The following is a 14,962-nucleotide window of genomic DNA, read 5'->3' as shown; positions in this document are numbered from 1 at the left end:
GGTATTCCGCGGGAGTGAAACAGGGTGATGACGTAAAGGCCCCCACTTCCCAATCAAACGAGCAGGGCCAACAATAGTCAAAGCCAAACCCGATCAACAGGGAAAAGGGGAAAGGAGGAAAAAGGTGACATCCACAGAATACTGTGCTGCAGGGAATGCGTCTGTCTAGCACCTGTCTATCTCTCTCTCCTTATGGATAAAGATAACCAAGACATTAATAAACTAATAAATCTATGGAATACCCCTTAACCCTTCCGCCAGGTGTTTACAGTGTTGAAAATTATGTGTACCTGTAAATCCCCTTTTTCCTGTGTAATGTGATGTGGAAGAATAAATGGCACTGTCAGCTTACGTATAAATACTAAAGGGACATCTGCCAATGGTTAATCAACACAGCACTATAGGCTCCGAAATACGTATGAGCACTTATCAGAGGCCTACCTATAATGCCTCTATTAACGTCCAAGCAAGTCTTTTTAGGAATGCAGGGATTTATAAGGCATAATCAAGGAAGAAGCAATACAATCAAAGCAAAGCATATTAACATCATGCATGAAACAATTGGGCAAATCTTTAGGTTCTCATTTACCCTACATAGTATGAGTAAATACTACAAAATGAATTAGTATGAAACTGTCCCATAATGCTTTCTATGACATGTTGATCTGACTTTTCTTATGTCCCACAGATCACCACACAAACAATCGCTTCTAACCATACAGTAGAGCTGAGGCTATGGAACACAATCAGGTTAGTAAACAAACTCTACGGTCTTTAGAAATCAACAAGTGTGCAAGGTGCGTTACCAGGAGGAGTTCAGGTTCTGCTTAATGTTTGGTTGTTGCTTTGTTTCCCATGCAAGTTTTGCTCACTAAGATTTCCTCCATGATCCAGGAGGAAAGAGAGGCCAACGGCTCAGGAGCACAAAGATGGGAAGACTCAGAGACGCCCAAAACGACAGACAAATCCGCAGGAACCCAGACGCGAGGATAAGCGAAACTGCAGGAAGGGAGTGATGAGACTCCAGGTTGCTGTAGCCAAAAACAACTAGAACGGCAAGCAGCTGCCTGTGGCAGAGTGTGCGTCTCATGCACTGCTTGCTCTGCCCCTGCTGCACGTGTAAGCCTGATCGGCGTGAATGCAGTCTGACAGCCGTGTGTCGGGCCCCTAGCAGCTTCAGGGACTGCTCCCTGAAAGCTTTTGACTTCATGGGCCTGCAATCGTGCGTGTTGTGGTCGCGATCTAGGCACCACAGACAGACAAGGTGCAGATCAGTCACCGATATCACCCGGTGGCAGGCTCAGCAAGACTTAAAACCTGTCCTACGCCATGACATTCTCTACTCACCAGGAGGAAACTTAAAAAAAACTTTCAACAAAAAGTCACAAATTTCCTGTAAAAAATACAGAGGGGTAGCTCTTCGGATCACCGGTGACTGGCGCAAAAAGAAGAGGACCGATGTCAATGTACCTGGGTGGCCCGAATATAGTTACTACGGTGTCACTCCGGGACAGACGGCGGCCAGCGATGGACACTGAGCCAATCAACGCTACCTACCAGCGAGCAGGGGTACTGCTAGAAAAATCTTCCAGATCCATTCTGACGCCTGAGAAATTCAAAGGTAAGGAATATGTGGCAAGAAATCTCTATCAGATAGCACTACTTTTGTTACGTCTAGTAAAGTTTCAGTCATTTAAACCTGTGCTCACCCCCTGGTAGCTATGCCACAGAGCAGACAGGCTTAATTTAAGAAAACTAGTCAAACATTTAGAAAAATCAAAACAGGTACAAAGTGGACCGCACAACAAAATAAAAATCCCACTACAATTTAGAAGAAAAGAGAATATTGTAACGGCCAAACAGACACCAAAATGACAAAAATCCAATAAGGGGAGCCAAAGATATGATTTTTTAAAATACAAAATAGCACCAATAAGCACAACGTGCCAACCAAGGGCAACTGGTCTTGCTCGACCGGGACAAAGGTAAGGTTTAAGGCCAACTGCGATGGAGCACGGGCCGCATACACAGGTAAGATTGGTCCCGGGCATAAACTTAACTTCACATTTAAAAAAAAATTAAATCGGAGATCACATCCAGGACGTTGTGGAAATTGATCAGCTGCTGCTCGACGTAGTGCAGCTTTCTCCCTTTGGACTTAGTCTCTTTTCAGCTTGCAGTTCTATCCATGTCCCTCAATGGTTCTCCAAGCAAAAGTTAGAAAAAACTTTCCAAGTCCCAGTTTTCTAGGTTTAGGCAGGAAGAACACACTCTGACACCAGTCCATAGTTCCAGGACATCCGGAACAGCACTCACTCCAATATAAGCCAACAGCAGAGTCCACGGCACATCCAGTTGAAATATATCAGCTGGGCTCTTCCATGAAAGTGGGATTCTTGCAGCTTCTGTGACCCTGTAGCCTAAAAGAATGGTAGCAACCTGACCTTTGGATTCCATGTCTTTGTCCTGAATACAAGTGGTCCAGCCCTTAGGGTTCTCCTAACCGGTCTCAATAGCATGTGCAGACCTTTTTCTGTCTTCCAAAGTTCCGGTATGGTGCCCAAAGGTGCCACATTCATGTCCAGTGGGCACCTCCTCTACCACTGGGATTGGAGCCTGGCTGGCTATGAAGACAAAGGGGAGGCAAGCCCAGGTGGGTGCTACATCTGCCAATGACAGAGCAAGCATCCTATGGAGATATGCAAGGGGTTGGTGCAGTTCCCAGACTATCCTGTCAAGAGAAGCGTCAATTCAAGTGTTATTTCATGGCATGTTACTTTAATTATAGAATGTAATTCTTTACTAGAATGTTGCTGCATCCTTTGATGAGGGTTCCAGGTTCCAGTCATGTTCCTGTCTGGGTCTAGAGGAGTCATCAGAGTATGTTATGTGCTGTTCTTCTCATAATCCATAAATAAATTTACAATGAAAAGCCAGTGCCTGGGATTTGTCTTGTGTTGACTATAAAATGAATTTGGCAATACGTTGTGCTTGGACCCTTTTTAGAGAGGAGCACCTTTCTATGTTTGAAACTCGCGCCAGTGATTAGTGTTTGTTAACGCTACTCCCGTTAAATGTCAACTCTTCAACCCTCTAGAAGAGAGCCCCTCAACTCCTGCTTATCACGCTTAAGTGATCATCCTCTGTTAATCTGCTCAGGGAATATCTGGCTCAATGTTCTGTAATTATTCAAACTTGCACGCGGTCTGGAGATGGGCTGTAGGAAAGTGACCCTTTTTGCATGGTTGCCCCCCACTTTTTGCTGACATCTGATGCAACCGGACTTAATGTGCCCTGTGTCCCTGCCAATCAGGTTCCCATGGCCTGTGTTCTTTCTCAAGACTGTACATTTGTATCCACAATTGGCACATCTCTGGCCACAAGTAAGCCCCTTGTAAAAGGTACTATGGGTACCACGGGCACTGTGATCAGGGAAAGCCACTAAGGGCTGCAGCAACTATTGTGCCACCCTTAGGGGACCTGTACCTTAACACCCACACACTAGAATAGACATGGCACACATCACTGTGTGCCATGCCTACAACCCACTGCCTGGGGCCTAGATAAGTCATCCCTCTAGCATGGTGCCCTAGTCCTCAGGTGAGCGGAGAGTGGCATGAGCCCTGTACCCCTACAGTGTCTAAGTCCATTCTTGGACATCGTATGTCTAGTAAAGCTATAAGGAGTATATATATGGTCTGGGAGTTGATCATTACAAACTCCACAGCTCCAAAATGGCTTTACTAAAAACTGAGAAGTTTGAGGGCGTGGCTTGGACGCCGCGGAAAATGGCCGCTGCTCGTCGGAGCTCCGTGAGGGAGTAGCGCGTTGGGATCTCCCCAGGGCATTTTTTCCTCATTTCGGGACTTTCTGCCAGCAACATCATGTTTGGGACATTCGCCTGCTCCGCCTGGGACATTGCCGACTTCTGGTGCTGACGGACTCGGCAGATTTTTGCCTTTTACTTCCTCTCGCGGCTCTCTGAATGCCGCGGCCGCCATTTTGAATGCTCCGGTTTCCCGCGATGGAGTTTCTCCTCATACTCGGCTCCTCATGTGACCAGCGGTGAGCTGTTTTGGCCTCATTTTCTTCAAGTTTTTTGTTTCCTGCATCCTCTTGATGTTGTTATATATCTTTTCATTCACAATTTTTACTCGGAGGCGTTAATTCTTTTAATTACACCGTTTCAGTCTCATTGGACTATTTTGCCTGCTCAAGTCAGTTTTATTTATTTTTGTGGCTTTTTGTATTTTGGTCTATATGGCAATGCCTCACACTAACCGTGGAAGTGTCCAGCAGGGTAAAAATGCGTCAATGGCAGATTCTAATCCTTTCAGTGTGCTACAAGATACTATGGAGGACGCTAACTCAGACTCTGTAAATTCTAAGCTTTTGCCTTCTGCTCCTCCTGGTGCCAGTGCTAAAGTAGTCTCGAAAATTCCTTCTGTCTCGCCTTCAACATCTGGTAAGAGAACTAAGGTAACTCCTCCTTCTCCTCCTACTACTTCACCTACAATTTCAATGGAACTTTTGTTAGAGGAGATACGCTCTCTTAAACCCTATATGACAGAGACTAATGTTCGTCTCCAACATCTTGAAGATAATTGGTCGAACACGGAGAAGAGGGTGGATGATCTTGAGATTCATGTCGGTTCTATTCAAGCTATCACAGATCATATTCCTGATATGCGAAGGGAAATTTCACATCTAACGCAACAGGTGGAGAATTTGGAGAACCGAAATAGGCGTAATAACCTACGCATTTATGGCCTTTTGGAGGGCCTTGAGAATCCTGACCCCTTGGTATTTTTTCGATCTTTCCTACCAAAGCTTCTTGGTTTTCCTGAGTCACCCCCTCTCAACATCCAGCGAGCTCACCGCCTGGGTCATAGTCCAGGTCCCTCTACTACTTCCGCTCATGTGAAACCCAGGGGTGTCATTTTATATTTTTTGGAATATACGGACTTGCTCAGGGTCCTTCAGGCTGCCAAACAGAAAGGAAAGATTCTTTGGAATGGCTCTACTTTGTTTTTTGCTCAAGACTACTCCAAAGCCACAGCGGATCGCCGGAAGAAATTTTTGGATATGAGGCCTGCACTTCGTGCGTTAAATGCTCGTTATGGTTTATTTCACCCGTGCCTGTTCAAAGTGACCTATCAGAACAAGACTACTAACTATGACGATCCCGCGCTTCTCCAACATTGTCTGAATACTTGTAGAGATGAATCTATGGACATATCCAGAGCGTGATTTCCCTATTGTATTAACATTGTTGTGATTTTTTGCCTCGTGTCCACCTTTTTTGCATTTATTCCTTGTTTAGTCTTTGACTTTGTTGGTTAACATGTTTTCTTTTCCATTTTCTTGTAGATGCATTATTCAATCCCTTCCTTCTTCCTCCGTCGCTCTCCCTGGAGGTCGTTATCCCTCGTGCTCTCGTCAGTCCTGGAGTTGTCCGTCTTGGTATGCTGCCTTTTCCTTTGTGGCTTCACCCCCCCCATCCTCAATGTTTACTTGTGGTATGTCTTTTTGATTTATTATATTGGTTTGTATTACCATGTCTCTTTACTCTTTGGTTTTCCTTTCAAATATTAGCGTTCTTCTGTACTGTTTCTTCCCCTACTCACTGTTTCCTACTTTTTTCTATTTCCCTCTCTTTCTTCTTTCCCTCTCATTGTTATATTTTTCATACTGCTGCAGCTGTTTTTCTGTTTTCTGTTCTACACCTCTTTATTACTTCTTCTTCTCATCCTATGTTGCTAGCTCTCTTCTCTCTTCACTTTCAAATATCGACATTATTTTGTATTGGTTATTCCAGTATGGATTCTTTGTCACTTTTTTCTTTTTCCAATTCCTTTTCTTCTTTTCTCTTTTCTTATTGTTGCATTACGCATGATGTTGTCGTTGTCTCTCTGTTTTCTGTTCTAATCCTCTCTGTTATTTCTTTCTCTCCTTCTGCTTTACTAGATTTCTTACTTCCTCGCTCTCAATTTTGTTCCTATCATACTTCTTTATTGTACCTTATCACTTCTCTTCCTGTGTTAATATTACTTCTCTCCAATTTCTATATGATGAGTTTATGGATACCTATTTGCCTGATTGTTTCTTATATAAATGATATCTTTTACTATGAGATGTATAGTTAGATGTTGCTAAATATATTTACCTGGAATGTTAAGGGTTTTGGTTCTCCCATTAAGCGGCAACGAGTTTTGTCCCATTTAGCAAATTTAAAGGGAGATATTGTGCTATTACAAGAAATTCATATACAAGAGGTTGAAGTTGCCAAATTACGTCGTAATTGGGTAGGGCATGTATTTGCATCTCCTGGATCAGGGAAGCGTAATGGAGTTGCAATTCTCTGTCATAAACGGTTAAATGTTAAAGTTGTAAATCAAACCAATGACTCTGATGGTAGGTGGGTTATTGTATCTATGTTGGTTGATAAAGTCCCTTTAACTATTTTTAATTTATATGCTCCTACTGTGCATGATAAGCTTTTTTGGCCCCAGATGTTAGTCTCGTTGATGCAATCCTCTGATGATTATCTCATTTTAGGAGGGGATTGCAATATGGTTATGGATCCTATTTTAGATCGGAAATCCCAGTCACGTTTTTCCCCCTCGTCCATGCACACTCAATTTACATCCACTATATCCCAACGCTCTCTTGTTGACTCTTGGAGACTCGGTCATCCTACACTCCAGGAATACACATATTACTCGCCAGGTCATTCTTCTCAATCCCGAATTGACTATATTTTTGTTTCTAAAGCTCTGATCCAACACATTACCCATTCTGAAATAGGCTCCATTTTATTTTCTGACCATGCCCCAGTTTCCTTGCAACTTGATTTGCTTCCCCCCATAAAAGGTACTAGGAGATGGAGATTCAATAACTCTCTCCTATTAGACCCTAAATTTACTCCAGCTTTCCTTGAGTTTTCATCCCTATTTTTTACTGAAAATGAGTCTCCTCTAATATCCCCTCAGGTATTATGGGACACTTTCAAAGCTGCTTCTAGAGATTTCATTATCTCGTTTGTTTCCCATAAGAGACGAGCTGCATCCCACTCCTTACAGTCCATTAATACACAAATTAAGCAATTGGAACATCGCTATTATTTAACTAACTCTCAATCTGACTTGGATAAACTTCTCAAGGCCAAACTCTCCTTTAATAAACTCTCCACGGACTCTGCTAATCTAATTTTACTTAAATCCAGTGCCAAATATTATTGTGCGCAAAATAAGGCAGGCAATCTTCTTGCCAAGTATCTTAAAGTTAAACAAGAGCCCACGAAAATTGAATCTATTGTTTCCTCGTCAGGCCCCACTCTTCATAAGGATGAAGATATCCTAGCAGAGTTCACTAATTTTTATCAAAATCTCTATACTCCGGAATCTCCTCCTCTTTTAACTGATATTGACCATTATTTATCTTCCATTCCTTCTCCATCCTTTCCAGACACAGACTTTGCCCCATTGGAGGCAGATATAGGTCCTAAGGATATCCTAGAGTCCATTCGAATAATTAAAAAAGGTAAGGCTCCCGGACCAGATGGCTTTACGATAGAATTCTATATACATTTTGCGAATTTGCTTGTTCCCAAACTTCATCAATTATTTTTGTTTTTTATATCTTCCAAAAAGTCTGAGGGGTCTTTTCAAGAGGCCTTAATTTGTCTCATACCTAAGGATAATAAAGATCATACTTTGTGTAAGAATTATAGGCCCATCTCTTTAATCAATTTGGATTATAAGATCTTTGCAAAAATTCTTGCACTACGTCTTGACAAAATTTTACCTAGTATAATTAGCAAAGAACAATGCGGTTTCATCAAAGGACGTCATCTTTCTGACAATACTCGTCTTTTCTTCAATGTTCTGAGTAAGTCTCACTCCTTTCCGCATTCTTTAGCTGCTGTTGCATTAGATGCTGAAAAAGCTTTTGATAGGGTTAATTGGCAATTTATGCTCGCCGTCCTTGCTTGGTTTGGTTTTGGTCGGAAATTTCTTGCTTATGTTTCTTTGTTGTATTCCTTTCCCAGATGCTTTATTTTGGCTAATGGCCTTGTTTCTTCCTCGTTTCCTCTCTTCAGAGGCGTTAGACAAGGGTGTCCACTCTCTCCTCTTCTTTTTATTTTGGCGTTAGAACCTTTCCTGATAAAAATTCGTATGAATACAGATATTACTGGTTTCCCCTATGGGGATAAGAATTTGAAGCTTTCTGCCTATGCGGATGATATTCTATTATTTATTTCCAATCCACAATCCTCTATCCCATCCTTTTTGTCGGAGGTATCTGATTTTGCGAGAGTCTCGGGCTATAAACTCAATGTTGACAAGTGTGAAATTCTCCCTTTGAATAAATTTTGTTTTCATGCAGACTTCTTGGCTTCTTCTTTCCACTGGAGTCCGGCTAAGATAAAATATCTAGGCCTCTGGTTTAAATCCTCTATCAAGGACACTGTAGCACTTAACATTAAAAATCTACAAACAATAATTCAGGACTCTACTACCCGTTGGCATCCTTTGTTTTTATCCTGGTGGGGAAGATTGGATTCCATTAAAATGATGTTGGTTCCCATTATTTTATTTTATCTGTCCAATCTCCCTGTTAATGTACCTAAGTCTTGTTATAAGAATATATACTCTACGTTGTCTAAGTTCTTATGGCAGCATAAAAAAGCTAGAATGTCTTTTGCAAAACTTAAACGACCCAAGCAGTTGGGTGGAGTTAATTTTCCGGATTTTGCCTCTTATCATTCCTCATTTTTCCTTAAACACTCTGTTCCCTTGTTATCTGAGCAGGAAGCTGATGTCATTTCAAGACCTTTGTGGGTTGAGATTGAATCGTCTTTTTTTCATCCATTTACCTTTGAGGAATTTGTATCGCTGTCTCATATTCCAAATAAATTTTCCCTCCCGATTCTTAAAAATTCTCGCAAAATCTTTTCTCCTCTTTTCCTGGGAGGTTTAGATGACCGGTCGCGTTTTTTACACTCTCCCTTGTGGTATAATCCTCTTATTAAACTTCGCAATAGGATGCTTTTTTGGAAAGACTGGAAGAACCTTGGTATTAATTGGATCCATCAATTGTTTGATGAAGACGCTTGTGTCCCTTTCTCTACTCTTCAATCTCGCTTCTCTTTACATGATTCCTTTGAACCCAAATATAATCTACTGCGTAAGGTTTTACAAAACAGCTATGACACTCTCTCTAATTCCACCACTCGCACGAATTTCTCCCCTCTTTCTCTCCCTTGTTTGCTTGCTTCTTCTTCTGCCTCCCAGATATATGCAAAGCTAAGAGACACTTCTGGCTTTCGGGATAAATCTAAAACAGAAACGGACTGGGAATCGGATGTAGAGGACACATTTTCTGTCTCCTTGTGGCAAAAGGTTTGGATCAAGATAAGGAAGTCCTCTAGGGCAGCGAATACAACTCAAACGTTATTTTTTATATATAATCGACTTTTGATTACTCCTGCCAAGTTGCATACAATTGATCCTTCCATCCCTCCCACTTGCTGGTCTTGTTCAGCATCGAGGGCAGATCTTAAGCACATGTTATTCTGCTGTCCGAGGATTCATAAATTTTGGACTGATGTGTGGAATCAGATGAATAAGATCTTTTCCACCTCTTTCCCTCTCACATTTTCACATATCTTTTTAGGTAGTCTCTCCGACATATGGTCCTCTTCCACCACTAATACGTCCATTATTGATTTACTTCTAGCTGTAGCATTTCAGCAAATCACTAAGTCTTGGAAGGATACCTCCAAGGTTTCATTTCAGGCTTGGTGGTATGGAGTCTGTTATCATCATAGACTTGACAGAGCCTATGTTTATCCCATTGCGCTTGCCATTAAACGTGATTTATTATGGCTTCCCATTACAGATTTTTTAGATATGTCTGCTCGATCCCTATCCCTACATAATCCACGTACAGAAGAAGTTCCCAAACCCCCATAAATCCATTCCTGATGATTTCATGTATATATTTTTACTGCTTGTTTTATGTTTATCTTGTATATTTTTTATTTTTCCTTTATTGGAGAATTTTTTGTACGTTTGACCTATTTTCTTATTCTTTTATATAATTTTATATGACAGTGATTACATTTTTATTGCAACTGCTTTTGTGTTATTTGATGATACTTTTTCCCCCTCTACCCTTTACCTCTTTCCCTTATCTTTTATCCCTTTCTTTTAATTATGATGCTTTATTTTTCTATTTGAGATGAATTTTAATTCTATGTCTTCCTGTTAATCTGTTGTTAATGAACTTCAATAAACTCTTATTTAAAACTTAAAAACTGAGAAGTTTGGTAGCAAACTTCTCAGCACATTAAACCCACACTGATGTCAGTGTGGGATTTAATGTAAAATGCACTCAGAGGGCATCTTAGAGATACCCCCTTAAAAACGAACAGCCCTGGTGTGGTTCCTGAATAGCTGCCCATTTGCCACCACCAGGAAGTTTTCTGCACCCCTGGGTAGAGAGCCTCCACTCTCTGGGTCCAGAAACAAAGCCCATCCTGGGCAGACGTGTCATGCCTCTTTCCCCAGGATGGGCTGGGTCCACGAAGGGGAAGCTTCAAAGGCATGCCGTCATTAGGAGCTGCCCCCAGCAACTGGCTCCCACTGGTTCCAGCCCCCACTTTGGGCTGGAGAATCGGCGGAAAAAACATGCTAGGAAGAGAGGTGTGCCCACCTTTGCCAACCCCATCCCTCAAGTGGGGAATGTGAGTTGAAGCACACATCTCAGTCCCCTCCATCTTCAGGATTAGGGCACTCAGTCAATTAGGGAGAGGCTCATGCACCCCTCCCACTGGAGGGTGGTATATTAGGGGGTGTACCCACCCCAAGGAAGGGACCCATTGGTTCCGACCTGCACACCCCTTTAAACGCCCTAAAATGCAGTATTTTGGAGCAATCCTAAACATTGCCTTCTGAGATTCGAGGAAGAAAGAAGGACAGAAGAGCCGTGCTGACCCAGGAAGGAGGACACCTACTGGTTTGGCCCCAGCCCTATCGGCCTATCCAGACACTTACCTGCCTACAGCGAAGAAACTGGTGTGTCCAGCAGCCCCTCAGAGCCCAGAGGACATGCCCCAAACTCACCTTACACACACTGGCACCTGTGAGCATCAGAGTTGCTCAACAAAAACTCCAAGACCAGAATCCTGATTCCTGCAACTTAGTGATTCTGCACCACTTTGCACCCGATGCCCACGGCCCAAGTTAGAGTGGCCCAATATCATCGATCCTAACCTGGGTTCTGGTGATCTTCGACCTCCCTCAAGCTTCAAGACAACACCTGCAGCCTCAACCTGAAAGGTCTGCCCACGACCAGAGATGTTAAAGAAACCAGATGCCCCACTGCCTTGGGTTTCCCAACCAACGGTGTCCAGGCATCCCAAAAGAACCCAACTTACCTCTCCAGTCGGTGGTCGCCTTCAGGAAGTCTCCCAGCCTGAGCCTGCATCAACTTTCCCAAACTGAAGGCCTCCATTGAGAGTCACAGGGTTTCCAACGTCTTCTGGGCACCCAGCACATGGCCACCCCAGTTCCGCTGGTGGTGCAACTCCTGTGTCGATTGTTGGCCCCTGCAGTGCTGTTCCTAACATCAGGAGCTTTTCTCCCACACCTGAGCGGCCTGCTCGTAATCAGTCTCTAACCGAAGGTCCTCTTAGCCCCATTGGTTAACACTGGGCACCTGCACTCAGCCACCCCAGTGGCGCTGGTGGTGCAACTTGAGTGCCTATCTAGACCTTCGGGAACCTTGGTCCTAACCCCCAAAATTCCCACTCACGAGACGTTTACCTACCTGTGAAACCGAAAACATTTTTTCTCCCTTAAGAACCCATGTTATGAGTTTTGGGCCTAAAACGTTCCAAGTGTTGAACTGTTGTTTTTTATGAAGGAAAAAGTCATTATAACTTAAACCAAGAAAAGTCTTACTTACCTTGTATTGTGAGATCCCTCTGTGTGGCATCCAGGCATACCACCCTAGTAGACACAGTATTCTAAAAGTATTCTAAAAGTTATTATTGTGAAATGTAACCTGCTTTTTGAACCAATACTAACTGGTAACTATTATAAATTCATCCGCAACTGCCTTTTCTTATTAAGTCTTGCATTTGAGAGTATACTTTACTTACCTGTGACAAGTCCTGCTTGGTTCGAATAATAAAATATAAGTATACCTTTTTTATACTTACCTAATTGGTCTGGATTCAGTTTGAGTGTGTGCCATCAGTCGATTGAATGAATACAATAAATTCTTAACACACCCTCTGGATAAGCCCAACTGCTAGCCCACACTACCACAAAGAGAGCTGTTAGTAATTACCTAATTTGGCCTCTGCTATACATCTGGGAACTCCCTGGACTCTGTGCACACTATACCTCACTTTGGTATAGTATATACAGAGCCAGCTTCCTACATGGGCGCTCGAGAGCGATTATGCCGGAGCAATAGGGTTTGATTCACTCTCCATTTCTACTTGCATCCTATTTAAAGTGTCTCATTTTGTTGCAAGCAAGCTCTGCCTGCGCTCTCGAAATCAGAGTTGGGCTGAACCGTCTCACTTCTTGAGAAAATGCAGCCTCTTTGACTTCCGCTCCATTCTGCTTCTTTGACCCGTGATATTAAAACACCCACCCTTCGGTTTATTGTGCTGGTCACAACAGACATAGTTGAGGTGAAAGAAGTAATTCCATTGGTCAATGGTTGTTTGCCAGTTTGTTACTGGACAATCTAAACTTGTTCTGGACTGGCTAATCTGCGAGAAAGCTCACTGGTATTGCTTAAACAATTGAATTTGTTACATTTTACATTGTTGTGTTGGTGGACTAAAAGAAATTATTCACAGCACAATTCTCAGTTAGTTACTTTTCTCAAAACAAAAGGCAGCAGCAAATATTCCTACTTCTTTTATAGCTGAGCCAGCTGCACAAAATGTAAAATGGTAAAAATGGTTGAAGATATTTGACAGCCATTTTATTGTAACTGATGGCACAAACTATGATACTATTGGAAACATGCTCTATTATAAAACTGCTTAGGCTCTGAAGGTCAGAGGATTTTTGATAATCTACCGGTGCAACTCCTCCAACGACTGTTCAGTGGGATGCTAATGTGGAAGTGATTAGTAGACTACAAAATCACTTCAAGAATGACACCATCAGTATTGACGAGACTAACAGGTTTATAATAAATTGGCAATCATAACATGAATCAATTGATTGATTTTTAGATGAAATAAAAATTCTTGTGTCAAAGTCTGAATTTGAGAGACCAAATCATGGTCAACTGCTTTGACAGAATTTAAGAGAAGCTACTTAACTGCAGAAACCCTAGTCTTGAAGAGACTTTAGAAAGTACCAGGAGCATTGAGAGGTCCGTACGACGGTACAACGCAAGTTAATACATCGTATGCCTTTGCCACGCATTTTTTAGCACGCATATTTTTACCGCCAATATCCATTTACAATGCATGCCAATACCACGCAGTTAAGTTAAGTTGGGGGGGTCTCCCCCCACAAATACATTGTTTTTAAATCTAAAAACAATGCGTGGTATTGGCATGTGTTGTAAATTCATATTCGCTGTGACAAAATGCGTGCTAATAAATGCGTGGCACAGGCATACGATGTTTTACTTGCGTTGTACCATCGTACAACCAGGTCAAATCTGAGCACAATGCTTACTCATATATCAAGACCAAAAGGGAAGATAAATTTACTGCAACGTCAATCGGTAAGTGTTTTAGATGTGGATCTAAAACTCACTTGGCAAACTCGAACGATTGTCCTGCATTGGGTAAGACTTGCTTAAAATGTAAAGAAGCAAGACACTTTGTCAGAGTTTGAGGACTGCTCCAGAAGTTGTATTAGTCAATGAGCAACACTTATTTTCTAATAAAATAGGTAAAAGGAACGATTTTACAAGTATAGAGGTATTGTCTATTAATCCCATGATTAACTCAAAGAGAAGTGGGGACTATATGTACAATAACAGATGATGTAGAAGCTGAGGTTGCTGTGGACTCAGGGTCTCCATCATCACTGATTATTTGTATTTCAAAGAATGGGGTTAGATAGAGATTTCTCCTCCAGACATTCAAACAGTGGCATTTGGGGAATTCAAAAGAGCTGTGCAGAGTTATTTTTAAGATAAACTTGCTTATACCACACCAAAAGTTACGTGAAATGTTTGGATACCAAGGTGATTTGGGGATGGTGGTAAGATCAGGCAATCTATGTTCCATTTCACTGGTTGATACATGCTCCCCTCACATGAGTTCCTTAGGTCAGTTGTTGTAAAATAATTTTTGAGGACTAGCTTGGTATAGGGAAGAGTTATGAAAATAAAATTTGTTTGAAGACAGATGCCTTCTCTATAATTCACAAATTACAGAATGTTCCTTTGAATATAAGGGGAAAATAGAAGGATCACCTAGACATGCTTGTTGTGAAAAATTAATTGAAAGTGTTAACTTCAAAACATGCTGGTCATTTGTTTCCCCTGCCAAAGATCCAAGAAACGCTAGCTCAAATGGGGTAGGCAAAAGTTTTCTTGACCTCAGACTTGAGAACTGCGTTAAGGAATCTAGATCTTTGGCAGCTGTTCTTACACCTTTTGGGAGGTTTTTGATTCCTTCGCAAGCAGTTTGGTCTTCCCTTGACTACTTTGGTTTTCCAAACATTGATGTTCAACTTGTTTGGGAGTTGAAAAAATATGTTGTCCTATCACAATGATGTACTTATTTTTACTGACACTGAGCAAAATGATTTGGCAGTGTTCGAAGAGTGTCTTAATATTATATAAGACAAAAGTATTACAGTTAAAAAGAAACATGCCAGTTTCTTGTGAAAGAAGTTGAACATTTGGGTTATCATAGTTCTGCTGAGGGGATCAAACCAAAAACGTTTATGGTGGAGGCCATTCA

The 14,962-nt window shown here is 41.9% G+C and overlaps 1 protein-coding gene across 2 annotated transcripts in view; it reads right to left on the bottom strand.

The window, feature by feature from the left end:
- Positions 1–14,962, bottom strand: part of WDR36 (WD repeat domain 36) — a 580,433-nt gene that overhangs the window by 87,533 nt on the left and 477,938 nt on the right. The window lies entirely within an intron of this gene.

The sequence above is a fragment of the Triturus cristatus genome, chromosome 2_1, assembly GCF_964204655.1.
Source record: "Triturus cristatus chromosome 2_1, aTriCri1.1, whole genome shotgun sequence".
NCBI lineage: Eukaryota > Metazoa > Chordata > Amphibia > Caudata > Salamandridae > Triturus > Triturus cristatus.
The sequence above is the reverse complement of the archived record's forward strand: the minus strand, read 5'-3'. Positions and strand labels throughout refer to the sequence as shown.